We start from the raw sequence: 20,406 nt of genomic DNA on the forward strand, positions 1-20,406 counted from the left end.
ACTTTGGAACCTATACGTTCGTTCACGTAAAAGAAATACATCACCGTGAAGTCGGAGCGTTGAGCGATGAGCGGTGTCGTGTCATCTTTTACAGGAAAGGTACTGATCCGTGCTGGAAATTTATGAACTTCTTCCTTCACTCTTGTAATACTTCATTTATCGGCATAACGCAGCACTGTCTCACTTGGTCATCTTCATCACTCGTTTGTCTCCACAGTCTCTGAAATTACTGGACATCAAATTCTAAGTATATTCCTCACACCTTCATCACCAATCAGTGAACTAGCTACATATTTAGTTTTTAGTTCTGGTCATTATACTATCAACAATGGGTTACAAGAGTCTATCTAAAAAATTTTATTTTAACACTAATATGTTTGTTTCTAAGGTGATATCTTCACCGGAGTCCTCGGTATAGCTTTTGTGCGAAATACCTTCCGTAACTTTATCTTCTCAAAAGAAGTAAATAGTGGAATAACAATTGCTGGGCATTGCATAGCTGATACAGCAATTAGTGGAAGTAATTGTGCAACTTCCCAGCACTCCTTTGTACGAAATTTTCGTATGTAATCTTTTTTGAAGTAGTGTTGACAGTAGCATTCTCATCGACACAGCCATTAATCCCTTACACATACGTGTATACCTAAAGTAAATACTTGTAATACAACTTGGCTTGCATACCTTTATTATGGTTGATAACTTGATCTTAGTCCATTCGGCAGGTTATGCTGTTTGTCTACGATAATGTCTTAAAATTCAGCTAAAAATTCTAACCATGTGAAATCCCCCTCCCCCCCCAAAAATAATAATGATAATAATACCTAAGTTCAAATATTTCGGATGTCAGCGCTGGTATTAGTTCTTCACGAATGATTAATGAAGCTAACTTTATTGCTTCCATCATTTGCAGGTATATTTGTTAAGAAGTTTCATTATATGATAAGTTATGACATGCATTCTATTTATTAATCAGTGTTCAAAGCATAAATGCGTACTGTACGTAGTAATTATTCAGAAACTGTCCTTGTATACAGGCTTTCATCGCTACCCTCTCCTCCTCTCCCTCGCTGTCCCTGCCACGGAGGCTCAAGGCCAGCGGTGCGATGCCCTCGGCGGGCCTACACAGCTGGGGCTATTGGGGCTATTGGGGCTGTTGGGGTTATTGAGGTTACTGGCCGGGGTTATTGAGGCTATTGGGGCTGTTGGGGCTACTAGGGTTATTGAGGCTATAGTGATTATTGAGGCTATTGGGGCCATTGAGGCTAATGGGGCTTTTACGGTGGCTGAGGCTCTTCAAGTCTGTGGATGTCTGGCTTTCGTGTGTGTAAGGATAGTTCATTGCGGCGGTTCTGCTCCTAGTGTTATTCGTGCTGCAGGCACTAGTGCCTCAGCTGCATGGTAACTAGGGTAACTAGTCATGTTACCAAACATTGTGCATCACATAACTAGCCATGTTACGTCACATTGTGCATCACATAACTTGTCATGTGACCTCACATTGTGCATCACATGACTAGCCATGTTACCTCACATTGTGCATCACATAATTGGTCATGCTACCTCACATTGTGCATCACATAACTGGTCATGCTACCTCACATTGTGCATCACATTCGTGCTCGGGCAAGATATGCTGGTAGGTCGAAAACATTCAGCTGTAGCATATGCTGTGTGGTCATAGTGTCCGTTATGAACGATTTTATCACGGTATCCTCTTTATCATAACCTTTCTTTATGCTAACCGTCACTAATTTATTCTTTGTTTCGTCACTACTCTTTTCCTTGATCTTTCATCAATTTTCTTTACCTAATTGCTGCTGTTATTGTTTCCTTCCTGTCATTCTCTGTAGATTTCATCCTGCAATTTGTCCATGACTGACAAATTTTTCTCATTTGGTTCTGTGATAATTCTTTATAGTAATCTCATGACTAAATACTATTGCCGCTTGGTTGTAAAAAAATGGTTCCATTGATGCTTCTAAGAAACTTTTGTACGTTTCAGAATTGGATTTAGAAATTAGCATGAAATATCACACGTAACTCAAATGTTTTTTGACTCAATTATGCCCCGTAATAGTAATCAATAATAATAATATTGTTACAGCATATAATATTTAATTATTAATCAGGCGATCTTGTAGACCAACAATATTAGACATACACAATTCTTAGGATTACGCCTGAGTTATGAGCTCGCTTGCGTTTTTTCTTTCTGTCGTAAATTGAATCGAAATCAGGCTACCTTATTTAGCGGCCACTTAGAGCGTTTCTAAAAAAACAGCTGTTTTCTTGTAAAAAAAACATAGCATCGTTATGACTCACACACGGCTCATTCAGATCACAAATTGTATTATGTTGCATCGCTAATTGGTGATGCTTCAAGCTTGTGATAAAAATCCCGAGTTAAATCAATCTGATATTTTCATTGCTGATTTTACTTGATGGTTGAATTTATTGCCTTCAAACTCTACAGCAATATCCCTGACGCTCAAAATGTCGTAGGCTTCATAAGAATATTGATAGATGTGCATTGGCTTCACTAATTTTGATCCTAGTTCACTGCGCACAAAGCAGAATGGGCACTTTATTAATAGGGCAACCTGCCCTACTGCTTCCCTCCCCCTGCCTCACGCCTCTACTTCCTCATGGGCCAAGTTCAAGCTTGAGCCTCACATGGCAGCGTGCCTCAGCTGCTGTGTCACTGACCGACTTGAGGCTGTTTGGTCTGCCTAGAGTGTCGTGACTGAGTCTTAGTGTAACAACGCGCTGGCAAAAATAACGTAAACAATTGATGTCTACAAACATCTAGCAATTCGTTCACAAGGTGGACAAATGCAAACAAAAATTGCGTAACGACAATCACACGAAAATAACGGTGCAGCGCAAAGACAAAACGCTATTCGAATAATGTAACAATAGTACTCGTAACGTATGTATTAGCAGCGTTTACGTTCAAGACGATATCTGTCTATGTATAATTTATCAAACCGGCGTTATCGGTAATCTTTGAGCTCCAGCTTGTCCAAATTTAGACTCAAATGATAAGAAGGAATGCACTTCTATAAAGAATCTCGAATATTAACGGAAATGAATATGTGGCTTTATGTACATGACGAGTATATTTTTTGACCGAAAATCCATTTTTGAAAGTTGATGCAAAAAATGGCATGGTTCTGCCACTAATTAAGTTAAAATAACGAAATGCGTTGACATGGAGAGTACTTTACATTTAATGCGTAAGGGGATAGAGAAAGAAATCTCTCATTCACGAAGCTGAGATTAGGAATTCATAACATGTGCGAATGTCTGATTACTCGGAATTATTTTATATAATAACAGAAGATAGACTCTCTCCCAAGAACTCTAGAGCATAGACTGAGGGAAGAGAAAATGTCGATCAGTTTCTCTCCTTCTAAGGAAAGAGAGAGCATGAACTTACTCTATGGGAAAAGAGATCACCCGCTTGCACTCCAAAGAAAGAGAGCACAGGCTTACACCCCAGAGAAAGAGAGCACAGGTTCACACCCCAGAGAAAGAGAGCACAGATTCACACCCCAGAGAAAGAGAGCACATGCTCACACCTCTGAGAAAGAGAGCACAGGCTCACACCTCACAGAAAGAGAGCACATGCTCACACCCCAGAGAAAGAGAGCACATGCTCACACCCCAGAGAAAGAGAGCACAGGCTCACACCCCAGAGAAAGAGAGCACATGCTCACACCCCAGAGAAAGAGAGCACAGGCTCACCCCAGAGAAAGAGAGCACTTTTACACCCCCGAGAAAGAGAGCACAGGCTCACACCCCAGAGAAAGAGAGCACCCGCACACCGCAGCAGGGCTGCAGGTGAAGGAACTACTGACCTTGGGTGCGTCGCACGTCTGTAGCCCACGACCGGCGGCTTCTTTCTTCACTGCCTCCTAAATATACCAGCCTTTTTATTATTATTGTCGATATGATGAGTTCAATGGCTTTAATTATATTAATGATGGCAGAAATTGTTAAGGTGGCTATACTCGGCAGGAGGAATTTGATTATAACTTTTTACAGAAAAATTTTTCACCATGTTATGCTGTTATCTTTACAGTTTTATGAAAAAAGCTATGCATATAGTTAACGAATGAACATGGTTTATATATTCTTAACTAAATTTGTTAGTAAGTTAATCCTGAATAACAATCAATAGGAATAAAGACCACGTAAAAGACTTAGATACTATTAATACAATTTAACCTAAATTATAATCATGCATGCATTCGCGAGTTATCTTCGCATCAGCATTCCTCTTGGTTCGTTGACCATCACTCACAACTGCGACACTCTAAGTTCGCATTATTAACAAAATTAATAAACTTTCATAACAATATTTCTTTACTTATACTCTTCTCTGTTCATATTACTGGTATTTTCGCAAAAATGTCGCGCATAGCGTTCCGTCTCGTGCTTCTTCTTTGTTTTAATTAAGACACGTTATTATGACAATCCATTTAAAGTACGGTTATCAGCATGCAAATTTCCGTACCAAACCTATCAATTAGTAATATAATTAGCTCTAAATATTTCATATTCCTAACATCAAATCAAGACTTTGAACTTTACGTCGAGTTTGTCACATTTTTTCTGAACTCTGCGCTTATTTTAAAAACTATAAACACAATTGCATTGATCTTTTGTTCAGGCGCCTATGTATTCACCACCGAAGAGCTGAGTACCCTCACGAAATAAAAAAATATAACTCAGTACTCACTGCAGTGAGTGACAGAGAGCGCATTTTCTCGTCGACGAAAACTTGAGGTCACTGACGGACGGACAGACGGACAGACAGACAGACGGACATGGCGAGCACAATATAGTGCATTTTTTCCATAAATGAGGAAATGCGCTAAAAAGCACGTGTCATATTGTCCAAATATTGACTTACTTCGTCTGCGTAACTTTGACACATTCTTCTTTCGGGTCAAACTGTTCAGGATGAACTACACATGGCAGAAGGTGCATCGCTATTTTAGACAATGACCCATTTATTCCTGTGAGTGCAGGTACAGTGCTAAACCCTCGCGTCTACATGCTACATGCATGTCACGATCGCTAAATATTTAATCACGCACATCAGGGGCTCTAAATCAAGCCCCAGAAGCGGGTTTACCACGCCCGGTTTAAAATAGGCGTTCATGTCACGGCCTGTTGCAGTGAATTACGTTTTCCGGCGATCGTGACGTCTTGCGCAGCACTCGAGCTTCCGCTACCGCGGAGGCCCTTCCTCATCCGCTCGCGCTACAGGCGTGGATTCCTACAGGGAAAGTTAATAGGTTTCAAACATTGTTTATAATACAGGTTTTTGTTAATGGATTCAAACATTGTTTATAATACAGGTTTTTGTTAATGGATTTAAACATTGTTTATAATGCAGGTTTTTTAATGGATTCAAACATTGTTTACTAAACATGCAGGTTTTGCTTAATAGCAGGCAAACATTGTTTAATACAGATTTTGGTTAATGGCAGGCAAACATTGTTTATAATGCAGGTTTTTTAATGGATTTAAACATTGTTTACTTAACATGCAGGTTTTGCTTAATGGCAGGCAAACATTGTTTAATACAGATTTTGGTTAATGGCAGGCAAACATTGTTCATAATGCAGGTTTTTTAATGGATTCAAACATTGTTTACTAAACATGCAGGTTTTGCTTAATGGCAGTCAAACGTTGTTTACTACACATACAGGTTTTTGTTGGTGAGAGTCAAACTTGTCTTGCAGCGCCATGCCTGCCTTGCTGCTTGCTTGTCTTGCAGCGTCAATCCTTCGTCCCATTGCATCGTCGCGAAGGAATCATTGCATGATGTATTTGCATCAGTATTGTTGAGGCAGTTGATTTAACTATGAAGAAGCGCATGCCAAATAAGTTAGATTTCTTTACATCATTACACTAAACGTTCATAATGAAACAGTCACGTGAGAACTGATATTGGCGTGACGCCAGTATAGTTCACCGTGTGTAGTTGCTGTACTCGATCGTGAGGCACAGTAAACCTCTTTGCTTACAAAGCACGAAACCGCGCATCTCAAAAAAAAAACCTACAATAAACGCCCTCAACAAACTTCATATCCACTAGTGCAAGTTATGCATATACTTTACACTCACCCACTCACTTGACTTCATTTATACTTACACAAGTGCAAGTTATGCATATACTTTACACTCAGCCACTGACACAAGTCATCGTGCGCACGCATGATCTAACCACTCACACGCACATGCACGCAAACAAGACACGCTCGCATCCCTCAGCAACAGCGGCGCTTAAATAGCTCCCTCCTGGCGCGACCGCCTCCACGAGGGTAGCCCTCTTGCACCATGTGGGGGGCTGCTTGCTATTATTACTTGTGCATTAAAGCTTCTCTGTTGCATGCCTGACTAGCCAATTTTGTGATTGTGATTACTAGAGTTGTGTGATGACCGCAACTTGGGTTTACATGCCTGGGCCAAATGGAATAATATTTGTTTGCTCAGCAACTGTAATTGGGTAACGATATAGTAACTCACTCTGAGAATGCAATTTGTACTGAGTTGCAGTTTAGATGAATCAGGTTATTATTATTAATTATCAACGAACGCTATGTACAAATTATGATGAAATGACAGCTGTGTTCAGTTAAAGCCTATTTTGCTGGCGATATCCGGCCTCTCCTATCCCTAAGTTTAGTTATTTGTTCAAATTCGTGATATCATTCATCATGATCAAATTCATTATTCAATCATCAAGATATCTATCAGGATAAAACTAGATCAGCTTAACCTAGAATGGTTTCTAAATAGTTATAACTTGAATCTTTTAATCGATGGAATGCTTGTAGAACAATTTCCATGAAAAAACTAAACGAAAATTCGAGCTGTGAATGAAAAAATAAAAATGTAAAATCAATGCTCGGGTTTAGCAGATCAAGAGCTAAGCAGCCCTGAGGCTGTGGCATTAATTTGTTTCTTTTCTTCTCGCCTTCCTTGTGCGCAGATGCGACGCTTGCTCACGTGATTTTAAGGTGCGATAACGTTGTCTTGGAATAAAATACCTCGAAATTCAAGAACCGTGTTCTAGAGACGACGATGCAAACACTAATGTTTTTCTGCAGTAATTCACTGTAATTAATCCAAGTATTTATTATGAAAAATTTTGGAGGAAATTAAAATTATTTTAAACTTGCCATCATTAAAGCCTTGAGTCTGTTTGTTTGGGCTGGAACAGACGTGCACTTACTTGTTCACACAATCGTACATCATGACAAACCGCGATGCCTGCGATATCTGGGCAATAGCTGAGAATTTCGTTTAATTAGCAGGGAATAAACGCTTCAAGCATCGCACCCGGAAATACATAAAACCTCGCCTCCGCAACCCTCCACATCCTACTCCCCGCCCCCGACGTGAAGAGGATCACTTAACCGTTAACCTTCAACGCATCTTCGTATTACACGTGCTCTGACTTGCCGTGCTACACTTAACCGTTTACCGCATGCTTTGTATGTGCTAAAACAATGACACACGTCATAGGACATCATAGGTATTTCATGGATCTACTAAAGTTATGTGCTTTATACCCTCTTCATTACGAATGCTCTGTTGAGATTTGTTACCCCATACTTTGTTGAGTTCGTGGTAAAGAATTGATGAATTAATGAAAAACGAGCGGCGACTGAGATACGGTTGTTCACTGGTCGTAGATTTCCTGGGTCTCAAAGTTCCTCGCTGAGTACGCGCTACATCGCATCTGTGCGTCGTGAGTGCATCGAGCAGCGTTAGCATTCAATTAAGTACACCCATGACCTTCATGCAACTGCTAATATTGCTGCTGCTGCTGCTGCTGCTCATGCTGCTGCTCATGCTGCTGCTCATGCTGCTGCTGCTGCTGCTGCTGCCAATGCTGCTGCTCATGCTGCTGCTGCCAATGCTGCTGATCATGATGCTGCTGCTGCTGCCAATGCTGCTGCTCATGCTGCTACTCATGCTGTTGATGCGTATGCTACTGCTGCTGCTGCTGTTGTTGCTCATGCTGTTGATGCTCATGCTTGTGCTGCTGCTGCTGCTGCCTAAGCTGCTGCTGCTTTTGTTGTTGCTGCTGCTGCTTCTGTTGATGCTGCTGCTACTGCTGCTGCTGCTTCTGCTGCTCATTGCGTCCCAGATTTGTCAGGACGCAGCTAAGGGCTGCTGGGTGCTGTGCCAGGCTGCGATGTACACCCAAGGTCAGGAGAACATCTCGTTGACGTTGCACTCTCCTTGCTTCTCATTACAGGCGCGCATTGCGAATTTTTAAATCGCTCAAACTTCAAATCGCTTACAGAGATAACAAGTTTCTAATGAATACATATTGCCTACACGTTGCTTACGAATAGAAATAAAATGGAACGAAAAATTACTTGCCAGTAAAATTTGTATTAAAACATTCAAAATTTCGAATCCTCAATAATTTTTAAAGGATTTAATTGAAAAAATTACCCTCTTGACTCGCGTAGTTGTGAAGTTGCTAGACTCGATCTGGAAGAGAAGTCGAAATTTTGATATTTGCGGAAAACGGATCAGGATGCCTAAGAGTGAGGATGACTCTTAAAAAATTTGGTTTTACTCATCAACTTATTTCACAGTCCATTTATTACAAAGCCCGTCATTAAACAGGATAATTTTTTGGTCTACTGCGGCTGCAGGACAATGATGCTGCGTATTCATATTCAGGCTCGTGTGGGATGATAGGCGTTGTTCAACCATCACTATCACTCAAGTATATTCACTCTCATTATACGATACTCATCGTGAGACAGGTTGTCTCCTGCTCTTAGGATTATCTCAAGTCTTAATTATATGAAATACAGCAGTTATATGTCGTTAATAAAATTTCCCAAACCCCGTACAATTCAATTATTAAAAATGGCTTTTGAGTGGTAAAATACCTACGATGAACTTGCGTAAGTCGTTAAGAATGCAGCTTGTGTTTCATGTGACGCATCAAAGTTATTCATATCATGATTCATCAGATGTCAGCGTTCATGTATTCAAGTTATTCGTTATTGCCTCCGCTTTTATTGTTTTAGAAAAAGCTTCAGGCTATAAATTATTTTGCATCGCACGCACCTTGGAACGATTTTTGTGCCCGAAAACGATGACGTCAATTTGGGGCAATTATCTGTGAGTTATGTTCTTTTCTGTTGATCAAAAAAGATTATTGTGAACACATAAAAGCAGCGGGGCGAAAGCGGGGGAGGTAGGACAACGAGAAGCTGAAGGGGGATGTAACCTTGAAAGATTGTTGACCGCGTGGGGACGCCAACTTGACCCCAACCTCAGGGGTTTTCTGGGGCATGTGTTAGGGGCGGAGCCGGTAGAGAGCATGGGGGCCTTTGACATAGTTGCATTTCGTCGAGTAATTTGTGATGATTGTAAATTATACGATATTCGTTCTACGACTATCGTTAATTCTATGATGAGCGGAAGTTTCACGACAGTTTAAAGTTCTACAATTGTAAATAGTTCTGTAATGACTATTAACTTCGCTTTATCGAGTGCAATAATAAGAGCTTGTTTAAATAACGTTAGAGCAGCTGACAAATTTACGTTTTATCAACGCTTTTCGAGAGCGCGGAATGATGAAAAATTATTTTAACAGCGTGTATCCATCAACTGAAAGCTTGGAATTATAGATCTAAACAATATGTAAAAAATTCATCTAAATTTTAAAGCTTGTCAGAATTTCTAAGAAAAAATTATACAAATGTGATCGAAAAAACTACTAGTCTCCGAAAATTTGATGTTGGATGCTTATCTGATCTGAGATAACTGCTGACGTTGGGTCTGCTCTGTAGTTCCAACAAATGAAACGTAAACAACGTGACAAATGAACAAAAAAACGTCGACGTGCTGACGGTTTGCATCGCGACAGCATCCGTGTGCTGCACTCGGGCAAACCCAAATAAAATTATATTAAATTCTGTTATATTTTTATTCTGCTTCATCATTCAGTGGCCTCCCGTTAGGTCTGATAAAATTCCGAGCGAAGATGAAGCGCATTACTTGCAGGTGAAGAAGTATCATTTATGGACAAAATCAAGGCCATGAGGTCATAGCAACAAGAGCAGCACCGCACAACCTTGCCTGTGTAAGCAGTAAAAATAGCCCACACGCACACGCATAACCATGTATGCGTGTGAACGTATACAGCATTACCATGTACGTGGGAGGGGGGAATGGCATTAACATGTACATGGGGGTATGGCATTACCATGTACATTACCCCCCATGTACCGTGTACATGGGGGGTACGGCATTATACCATGTACATGGGGTATCCGTACATTGGGGTACAGCATTACCATGCACATTACCGCTCTATGTACCATGTACATGCGTAGGGTACTGCATTACTATGTACATGAGAGGAGTATGGCATTACCATGTACATGCGTGGAGTTTATATTACTGTACAACAAGCACATCCGCGCTGCCTGCTTCAACTGCACTGTTATGGCAGCCTGGGCTTTGGCGCTCGTCCTGTTGCTGCTCTCAGAACTTGTGCTTGTCGCTCAAGGTGAGCGCTGTCAAGCGTTAGTGATACTTTGCTTGCTTTAATATAGGGCTTGAAGTAAACTTTGATATCAAATCATCCGGCATCAATAAGATTACTATAAGATTTTATTCGAACTCCCGGGATCCAACACATATACCTCTGGGACGTCATTTATACCCACGAACTCAAACAAAATACTTGAAATATCGCCTAAACTCTCTGCTTCGTACACTACCCTTGAAACATAAGCCTTTTTAATGGCTTTAAAAAGAGCCTCTGGGACGGTATCATTATTTTCGGCTTCGATTGAAACCTTTGAAAACCTCATCTCAATCCTGACATCTTGATTCAATTTTTTTTTAGATTGTCGCCTCAACCACTGAAATTCATATGACAAATTGGCAAAAATTTTATTGATAAACGTGGCAGCAGGAAATAATCACAAGCATTAAGTCCTATAACATTTAAAATTTATTTTGCATATCAAATAAAGGAGTCATTTTACCGGCACGTTGCACTGCTCGGCATGACTTCTTACAGCCGAACGGAGTTGATGCGTAAATATATATCCGGTTCGATAACTCCTCGCTGTATGCTCCGTAAATTTGAAATAACGTTAAGTCCGTCATATTAATTAAGTGATCTTCCGACAAGCTAGGTATCTTGGATGCGCCCCCCAAACTGCCGCTATATACGTAGTTGTGGTGATAAGCTTAAAAAAATTCACAATCCAATTTTCACAATAGAGATTATGTGATCTAATCACTAGAGGAAAATAATTGAGTTAACAGGCGGTTCTTTTCGTCTCATAATATAATGTGTAGTTTAGAGCATGAACACAATTTCGATTTTCATTATAGATAGTATCATGTTGATTGGTCTATGTTTATCTATGCACTTGGCATTGAATTCGGTTCTGTAGAATCACAAAACTGCATTGCGACACAGGCTCGTTCGGGATCGATCCCTTTGAACCTACGTGATTAATATATTTTGAAAGATAAATACTGCATTGACAGCCCAGCCTGCGTATACAGGACTTATATAGACGTGCTTGGCATTTCTTCTGCAGTCACAGATGCGAGGAAGACGATCGCAAATTTTCTTCTTTTGGTTGTAAACAATTTTTGATGGCACTTTGACTAGCGTGTAGTTAACTTGATTTTACTTGAAGCCCAGGTTGTTTAGAATAGTTATTCCTCTCAGCAGGTGTACCCGCTGTTATCTGTTATCCACTATCACAAGATATGTGAACCACGACCTACACGCATTACGTTCCTTACTGTCCGAATCGACAAAAAAATAGCATTTGATTAAAATTTAATTAGTAAATTTAGGTGTCTGCTAAGTTTCCAAATATTTTGAGTTCAAAAAATAAATCACTTGACTATAATTTTTACTTTCTCTTCATGCTTATCATCAATATTAGTATGATTAAAATTACTCGTGCCACGCTGACATTATATTATTCGAACGCAACCTTCACTAAATGTAATTTATCTTACGTAACAGTTACATTATCACTCTTTGCTTGTGGTGTTAAAGTGTGAATCAATCCAATTTATCAAATACAACGACACAAATCGCTGTATATCTGATTGCTTACTAAGTCTGGAGGACATCATTCATACTGTAATGAAAATGAACACGAATTCAATATGATTTTTCATTGTTTAAATGTAATTAGGCGGTATCCACGATATGTAGTCAAATAACATACATTTTTTCAAGCAGCACACAACGCGATGTCTTACCCATGTGGTCTTTGCCTGCACTAATATCTTCCCAACAATAAATAAATAAATAAATTTGCATGCGCTAATATCATCCCGATAATAAATAAATAAATAAATTTGCATGCACTAATATCTTCCCAATAATAAATAAATAAATAAATTTGCATGCACTAATATCTTCCCAATAATAAATAAATAAATAAATAAATTTGCATGCACTAATATCTTCCCAAATATCCTATTGCTTTAAATATTCTATTGCTTTTTGTTATGGGCTTCGTCTATCTTTTGTCTGTCACGGTGGTTGATGCGCATAGCTGGTCGCTCCAGATTAATTTTTTTTAAACACCAATCGAGTTTTTCTTAAGTTTCTTGCCTTTATCTTCTTTGGATTGTCCACGACCATAAACGCCCGTACTTTTTTATTTATTACAGCGATCGTTGGAATTTAGTCATTTATGTACGTCACTTGCATGTTAGTAGGTCAGGCGATCACTAGACTTGAAAATTTCTTCAGAATTTAAAGTAATATTAGAAAATTGGACGGTGATTGTCCGTATTTTATTCCCAAGATTTTATGAAAATAATATATGTTTTTTTCGCATGATTAAAATTACGATTGACATTTTCATTTTGCTTCGGTTTGAGCGCTTTATGAGTGCCTACATAAAGTGTGATTTGATGTAAGATGTGTTCAAAGGACGTGCGCTGATAATGAAAACGTCTGCTGTTTCATATCAAGTCCCTGTAAATACAGTAAGAAAATTATATATGTATAACAAAATTATATATATTTAGTATCTATACATTGATATCCTGTAGAAAAAAAACTCATAGGCGCAGGTGCTGTAACGAGTTGCTGAGCAACAAGTGTTTTGCGTCTGCTGAGAAGTTGTCTCTCGCTTGTAGCAAGTTCATCTTTCAAAAGTATTAATGTCCCATTTACTATTTCTTATAATATTTTCGTACCTGAGAGTTAACTGATTTATTTCCTTTTGAATTTTTTTATGAATATATCCATGTGAACTCTTCGGGAGTATATAACGTAAATTTTCTAGTAAAAGATGGAAATCACAAAAAAAATTTGCTCGAAACATTGGCGAAGTTAGATTTAATTTTGATATTTCTTTGACACAAAGAGCGAATAAATTACCCACTTATTCCATTCAGGGTAAAATCGCACACGTGCCTGCACCGGCAGTTGAGCGCCGGCCATTCTCTGGCCATCTAAAAACTCGGGTGTGGTTTCCATTATACCTTAGTCTACCTATACATAAACCAGTTTCAATACTATCTGTACATGAAGTCTTAGTAAGTTCTATGTGCCATCAGTACACAGAAGGTTAAACAGGACGACGATGCTTGTTCACTTTAGAAGACGTTGTCCGTAGAGGCCACGGCATGGCTATCCGCTCTCCCTTTCACTCTCACTCATGGCCACGGATACAACTTTGCTTTCTCCTGCAATTAAAACTCTGCTCTCTCCCATTGATTTGTGATAAGTTTTGAAACATTGTTTGAGTTGTGCAATTTGTTATATTTGCCTATTTTAGGTTCGAAAATAAGAATCTGGACTAATTTCTTATCCGAATTTGGTATTTTTCTTCACATTTTATCTTGTTTTTAATTCTCGTGACATTAATGATTTTGTTCATTCCGATGCCCAAGACTCCTAAACAAAGCCTTTGTTTTTCTCATTCTTTTCACTGTGGGGAGTCATTTTATCATTTTAAATTCTGGATTTTTCGGCAGCAAAGTAAAAGAAATCAGTGAATTAAGGAAAGCAGCGAGACCACCGATTTGAGAATCTGATCCTTTGCATCACTTATATCCTGAATACATTCTTGACCCTGAAAGCGACAATGATGCGACTGGATCCTGAAGGTATTTTATATGATAATTTGAACCATTCGATCCCCAACAAACATTAAGCACGCTTAAACCCAGGGCATGGAATTATCAATATAATACTTCAAGCTTTTAAATCGCGACCGCGAGACATCTACGTGTTGCCAATGTTATTGCTATGCATGGACCTCATACCCAAATTATTTATGATGTCGTAAATCAATCGGCCAACTACACAAAAGGTTTCCTTGTTTGTCCAGCACCAACGTCGAACAATTCGCTAATTAATCTTCGAACTTTCGATGCTTCTCGAATACTCAGCACTTAAACGTACACACTGAAAATTTTTCACATTTATAAGGGAGGTATAATGGAAGACTTATTATTAATTTTTTCCATGAACTTTTTTCCACTCTTTTTTCCCCTTGAAGAGTTTTGAATCCTTCGAGACCCGACAAAGAAAATTTAATTGCTGGTAAAATATCATCGATAAAGTGAAAGTTAACTGCATCAAATTGCTTTGTGATAGCTTGATAAATTTTCCGCACCTCTAACAACACTTTTTGAGTTTGAAACTCTCTAATATATTTTTAGTTCGTTTCTTTGCAACGTTCACGGAAACTACGCACCAATTCAATAAATTCCTCTTTGTCCAGTATAGGTTTATGGTTGGCCTTGATTTTAACCGCGTGGGTTAGCAAAGCTATTTAAGTCTGGGAGTTTCTACTCTAGATTCTTCGTTCTTAGGAAAAAAAAGAAAGTAATTCGACAAGGAAGCCGTCGTGGGCTTTCACTATTTGGGCTTCCATGTAACCACCATGGAATATGAATTACGAGCTCAGCGGAACGTCTTCACTATTGCCTGAAATGCCTTAAACGTTTTCAATTTTATTTCATCTATTACAGCAAGTTTTTCTATAGGGTGAATTATTCAGAGAAATCTTGCAATTCAGTTAAAATATGAGAGTAAAAATTAGTACTTATAATATTGTGATAACTTCATTGATAATTTATATCGTTTCAACGTGTAGCGCATATACAATAACAAATCTTGAAATTTATTGTTCTATTTCACGGGATTGATAACTTTTACATTGGTAATATTTTTTTCAGCACACCGGCTTACAATGACCAAAATTGACCATGTCCTTCACGGCTCGGGTCCAGGTTTTTTTACGTTTGATGTATAGGCCTCTGCCAGCTGGGAGTAGGCCTTACTAGCATCTGTAGCACTTATTCTAATAGTAAAAATTCTTTACCATGGGCTAATCACTGTACAGATTTGAAAATCAAACTTCTCATCGGGAGCATTCAAGTTCATTATAAAAACTTGAACTTAAGCTTATCGTATGCTTATTTGAACATAAACTTCCTTGGAACAAGCAGTTCCGTGATAATGAACTTCGATAGTTCTCAAACGTCATTTTAACATGAACTTCGGTGGAACACGAACTTACATGGACCATATACCTCCTTAACTTAACTTAAACTTCTTTAGAAGATGCATTTCATTGGAGCATACCACGTCTTGGAGTAATTACCTCTTTGTTCATGCCCTTATTATTACCTATAGCATCCATCCATGGAGCGTGGACATTTCTGGATATTTTCTAGCATGTGCTTTTTCTAGCGCGTACTAATTTTAGATCATGTACTTCATTTGGGAAGATGTACCTTCTTTCAGCATATTCCTCGTAAAGATAAGTATTTTCAGGGAGCCTTCACCGATTTATGAAGCATGTATTTTCTTGTAGTGTGAAGCTACTTGCAGCAAGATTGCATTTTTTATTATGCACGTTTTGTAGCATTTACTTCTTTGCAACATGTACAATACTAATAGCACGTTGACTCTCGTTTTCTAATATTCGATCGTTTCATTTCGCTGAACTGTGTTGCTTTTGCTTTCATCGGGCTGATGAGTGCGCATGTTTTGCGAGCGGTGCTTGAAGGAGCGAATCTAATTAGATGTTTTAAGCCTAACGCACCAGCGCTCTGCCGACGCCGCGGCCTCATTTTTGCAACGCGCGACGCGGCGTGCAAACTAACCCTGCCCATGCCTTCCTGTGAATGCTCTGAAACTGGTGCTCCTGTAAAGCACCACGTGCTCTGAAACTGGTGCTCCTGTGAAGAACTACATGCTCTGAAACTGATGCTCTTAAAAAGCACCACGTGCTCTGAAACTGGTGCTCCTGTGAAGAAAGCACCACATGCTCTGAAACTGGTGCTCTTGTGAAGAACCACATGCTCTGAAACTGGTTCTGCTGTGAAGAACCACATGCTCTGAAACTGGTGCTCATGTGAAGCATCACATGCTCTGAAACTGGTGCTCATGTGAAGCACCACATGCTCTGAAACTGGTGCTCATGTGAAGCACCACATGCTCTGAAACTGGTGCTCACATGAAGCACCAAATGCTCTGAAACATTTACTCTGCTGTATGATCATGAACAATGCTCAGCATTTGGTTTTGACTAGGAACTTTACATGTGGAGTTTTACGTCTGCGTTCGCTCGGATACGATGGTCGTAAGCACAAGTTCTATGTCTGCGTTCGCTAGGATACGATGGTCGTAAGCACAAGTTTTACGTCTGCGCTCGCTCGGATACGATGGTCGTAAGCACAAGTTTTACGACTGCGTTCGCTCGGATACGATGGTCGTAAGCACAAGTTTTACGTCTGCGTTCGCTCGGATACGATGGTCGTAAGTACAAGTTTTACGTCTGCGCTCGCTCGGATACGATGGTCGTAAGCACAAGTTTTACGTCTGCGTTCGCTCGGATACGATGGTCGTAAGCACAAGTTTTACGTCTGCGTTCGCTCGGATACGATGGTCGTAAGTACAAGTTTTACGTCTGCGCTCGCTCGGATACGATGGTCGTAAGCACAAGTTTTACGTCTGCGTTCGTCGTAATTGTTAGGATACGCGGATTTCAATCGGCTCATGGAATTCGTGATATCGCATCTTCTTCTTAGAATTCCTCCGAGGTTTGGAAACCGAGCAAGTTTCGCGCGATCGGCGCTGACATCCGAAGTGAAAGTCGTGACCTTCGTGCTCTCTATCGCTGCTTTCTTTTTAGGTTCCCGGCGACTCTCACTTTCATCTTGGTGGTTTTAGCAGCGCAATAGATTTTGCGATCATAATTATTGACACGCCTAAGTTCTGAGATGACACATACGCACTAAAATAACATTGAAATCCAATTAAGCTACGTGTAACGTTTCTAGCAGCAAATTTTTAGATATTTATTCTATACAATAGTCTACACATGCTATAAATTCCTGAAAAACGCATCTATCGCTTTTATTACGGAAATGATGAAATCATTCGTTCGGTGCTTCTATTGTATTTTCAATTAATACTCGTTTCCCATACATGCAAGTTTGAATAACTGAAGTTCAGTGAAATACGTGCACCATTTAATTTCAGTTTTCCGCAATGATCGAATTTGCAGACAACAGCTACTTCTTGCTAGTGTAGGGGTGACCCATATGTTGCGTGGTCCTGACCTTGGGCATCACGGCTGGCGAGAAAAGGTATAGGCTGAACGAATTGAGGAGAGAGGCCTATTCTCTCCCTGTAGGCCTATTGCTCGCTTGCAAGCCAAAGGAATTCACTAAAGCATTGATAACAGCTGCAAATTGAGCTGCGTAGCCGTGACGTAGTATGGTTTAGGCTGATATATTCGATACAAGTACCGAAGATACAGCGATACAGTCTACTACCTCTAAGTTGTAACTTTTTATTTCTAGAAACCGTGTTTGAAGAGCTCAAACTGCCGATGAAAGTTAACATTGCATTTAAAAACAACGAGTTGTTGCTGAATATTAAATATTGAAGTTACTTGAAGTTATATATTATAATGTATTAAAAAAATTTCAATACTGTTCAAGATACTTGGTAATTTGTGAGAGCCATCCATCCTCAAACCACTTGCTTAAAAGAAAGTGCGTTCACATTTTGGTGAAATTTTTAAATTACGTTCAAAAGGTTTAAAGTTTACATTTTTATCCGACGGTTAGTTTCTTGTGCTTCCCCCACTCGCATATCTGCGCAATATCCCTGTGAGAAACATCGACATAATTTCGATTGATTAATTAAATTGATTAAGATTAATATTGATAACAATATTAATTATTGAATAATGGCGCTATGGTTCATGGAGAATACATTTTTTAAAGGTTCATTCTTCTGGTATGAGGAACACAAGTTTATATGAGTGCATCTGAATTGCTGCAGTTAACCTAAGACACCCGCAGGTAACTGAGACGCTCTACGAGAACAACACTCAATGAGATCCAGTAGCGCCCCGTGCGAACGAGCGCGTAGGCTGCTGTTGTGTTCAGTCTTGTTAATATGTTCAGAATTGACCGATCTTCATCAACACATCGGGAAATAACGCATTAGACTTCCGCTTGCCATGAATCCTGCTTCGGGGACAACGCTGAGAGTTGCTCATATGCACAAACCTTGCATAAGTGAACGTAATCAAGCTTTGCTTATAGGAAAGCGTTCGAAGGTCACTAGAGTAGGGGTACTAAGCGTACGACAAAGATGGCGCCTATGATACTCTACTAATGCTGTTATATTAGGAACTGGCTTTGTAAAGTGAACAAGTGCAGCAACAATATAGCAATCACTGTGTTTCCTCTGCATGCTTCCTATTGCTGCAAGGTCGCGTTAGCCAGTACCGTACTTCTCTTGCGTAGTGATGGTCTTTTACACCTATCAGGAAGCCTCAAATAATTGACAATACCCAGTGTTTTTCCTTGAGCTTTACTGTGAATAGTTATATACCAGAAATAGAAATACTGCCGTGAGAACCGAGTTCGTTACCCAGATCGAAGGTTTGGCCTTGAAATGATAAGAGCGAGGGCCTCAATGATCCTGATGCTCGCAAACTATAGGCGCACAGTTATGTAAACAACTTCTATTAAAATAGTGCCACTTGAGCAAATTTTTCTCTCTTGCTTGTTTTTCAGTGCCGCTCCTGTGCGCACGCGGGACCAAAATAATGTTGATTCCATAACCGAACGTTCAGCTTGCAACGTCCGTTGAAATTTCGAGAAAAGATTTGATTGTCGCAATAAATTGCCGTAAATCTGCTTATGAACTAGTTAATAAACATTTTGAATAACTGGTTCATGTGCTGTAGTAAAACTTCAATATTTATGAGGGCAGCACATCATACGAATTTCTTTGACTTATGAACGCAGCTTAAAAGATTTCAAAGTCAATGCCAGCAGCTATCGTTCTTGGTGAGGGTCAGTGTCCTTACTTGTGACGTTTCTTGAGGCTACCAATGAGACAACGGCGTGAAGAGCTTCCCACCAATGAGGAAGCAGTGTGGTTGCGACGTCACCTGTTCTTGCTGAGCCCTGCCACTCACTGGCTCTCTTGCTGCACGAGGAGTTTTAATGAGTTTGCGGGTAAATTCTCTAAATCAGGGTAAAATAAATCAAAATCCCTACATTTGGCTCGTATATTAGCCTAAAAATTCGGTAACAGTTCTTAAGTGGCAATGCTGCCACGACAAATACTGTACTTGGTTGAAATAATATTGATTATTACAAATGCAGCAGTCATACAAAGTGATGGTAATTTTCATGGAACGCCTTGGGACATCCAGTATAGTTTGTATTGAGCCACAATTGACTTGTGGGGTAAATTTGCCCAAGTTGTCAAATTTTTTAATTGACTTGTCCAATATTGCTAAAGACAGTCACCGAATGTGGGTAGACTTCGGTCTTAATAACAACAGCCCTTTTTACATTAAGTTTTAAATCTTGACATCATAACGTTCAAAATTAGTGCAAATGTTATCAGGCCAAATAAATTATTGATTGGGAATATTTTTTTATGGAAGAGGGACTTACGATTTGTTTCCGAGAGCATCAATAATTTTACCTTGCCGTTTCATAAATAATGATATTGAAAACTATCACTCGCTAACTAGCGATTGATAGGTTTCAATATTTACCTACACAGGTAAATATAACAGTACCTACAAAGGTGAAGGTAAATATACGTTTATAAAATTCGTTTCATCGTTAATTTCCTCTTTATTATCGTTCATCAATGCCGGTGTTAACTCATAACTACAAAATAAGAAAGATCCCATTAAAATGAGAACTTTTTCATGATTCCATACAATGAACTGGCAACCGCGTGTGTATTAGATGCGTCAGTAGGAGCAAGTTGGTTCAGGTTCAGGGTAACTCGTATGTTGTTCAGGGCAAAACGTTTGGCGGTCGCTGATGGTCTGGCCTGCTGGCTGA

At 39.5% G+C, this 20,406-nt stretch overlaps 1 protein-coding gene across 1 annotated transcript in view; it reads left to right on the forward strand.

The window, feature by feature from the left end:
• LOC108681006 (nuclear hormone receptor E75) overlaps positions 1 to 20,406 on the forward strand; it is a 68,718-nt gene that overhangs the window by 3,618 nt on the left and 44,694 nt on the right. The gene's annotated exons all lie outside the window — the stretch shown is intronic.

The sequence above is a fragment of the Hyalella azteca genome, unplaced genomic scaffold (assembly GCF_000764305.2).
Source record: "Hyalella azteca isolate HAZT.00-mixed unplaced genomic scaffold, Hazt_2.0.2 contig9872, whole genome shotgun sequence".
NCBI classification, from domain to species: Eukaryota; Metazoa; Arthropoda; class Malacostraca; order Amphipoda; family Hyalellidae; genus Hyalella; species Hyalella azteca.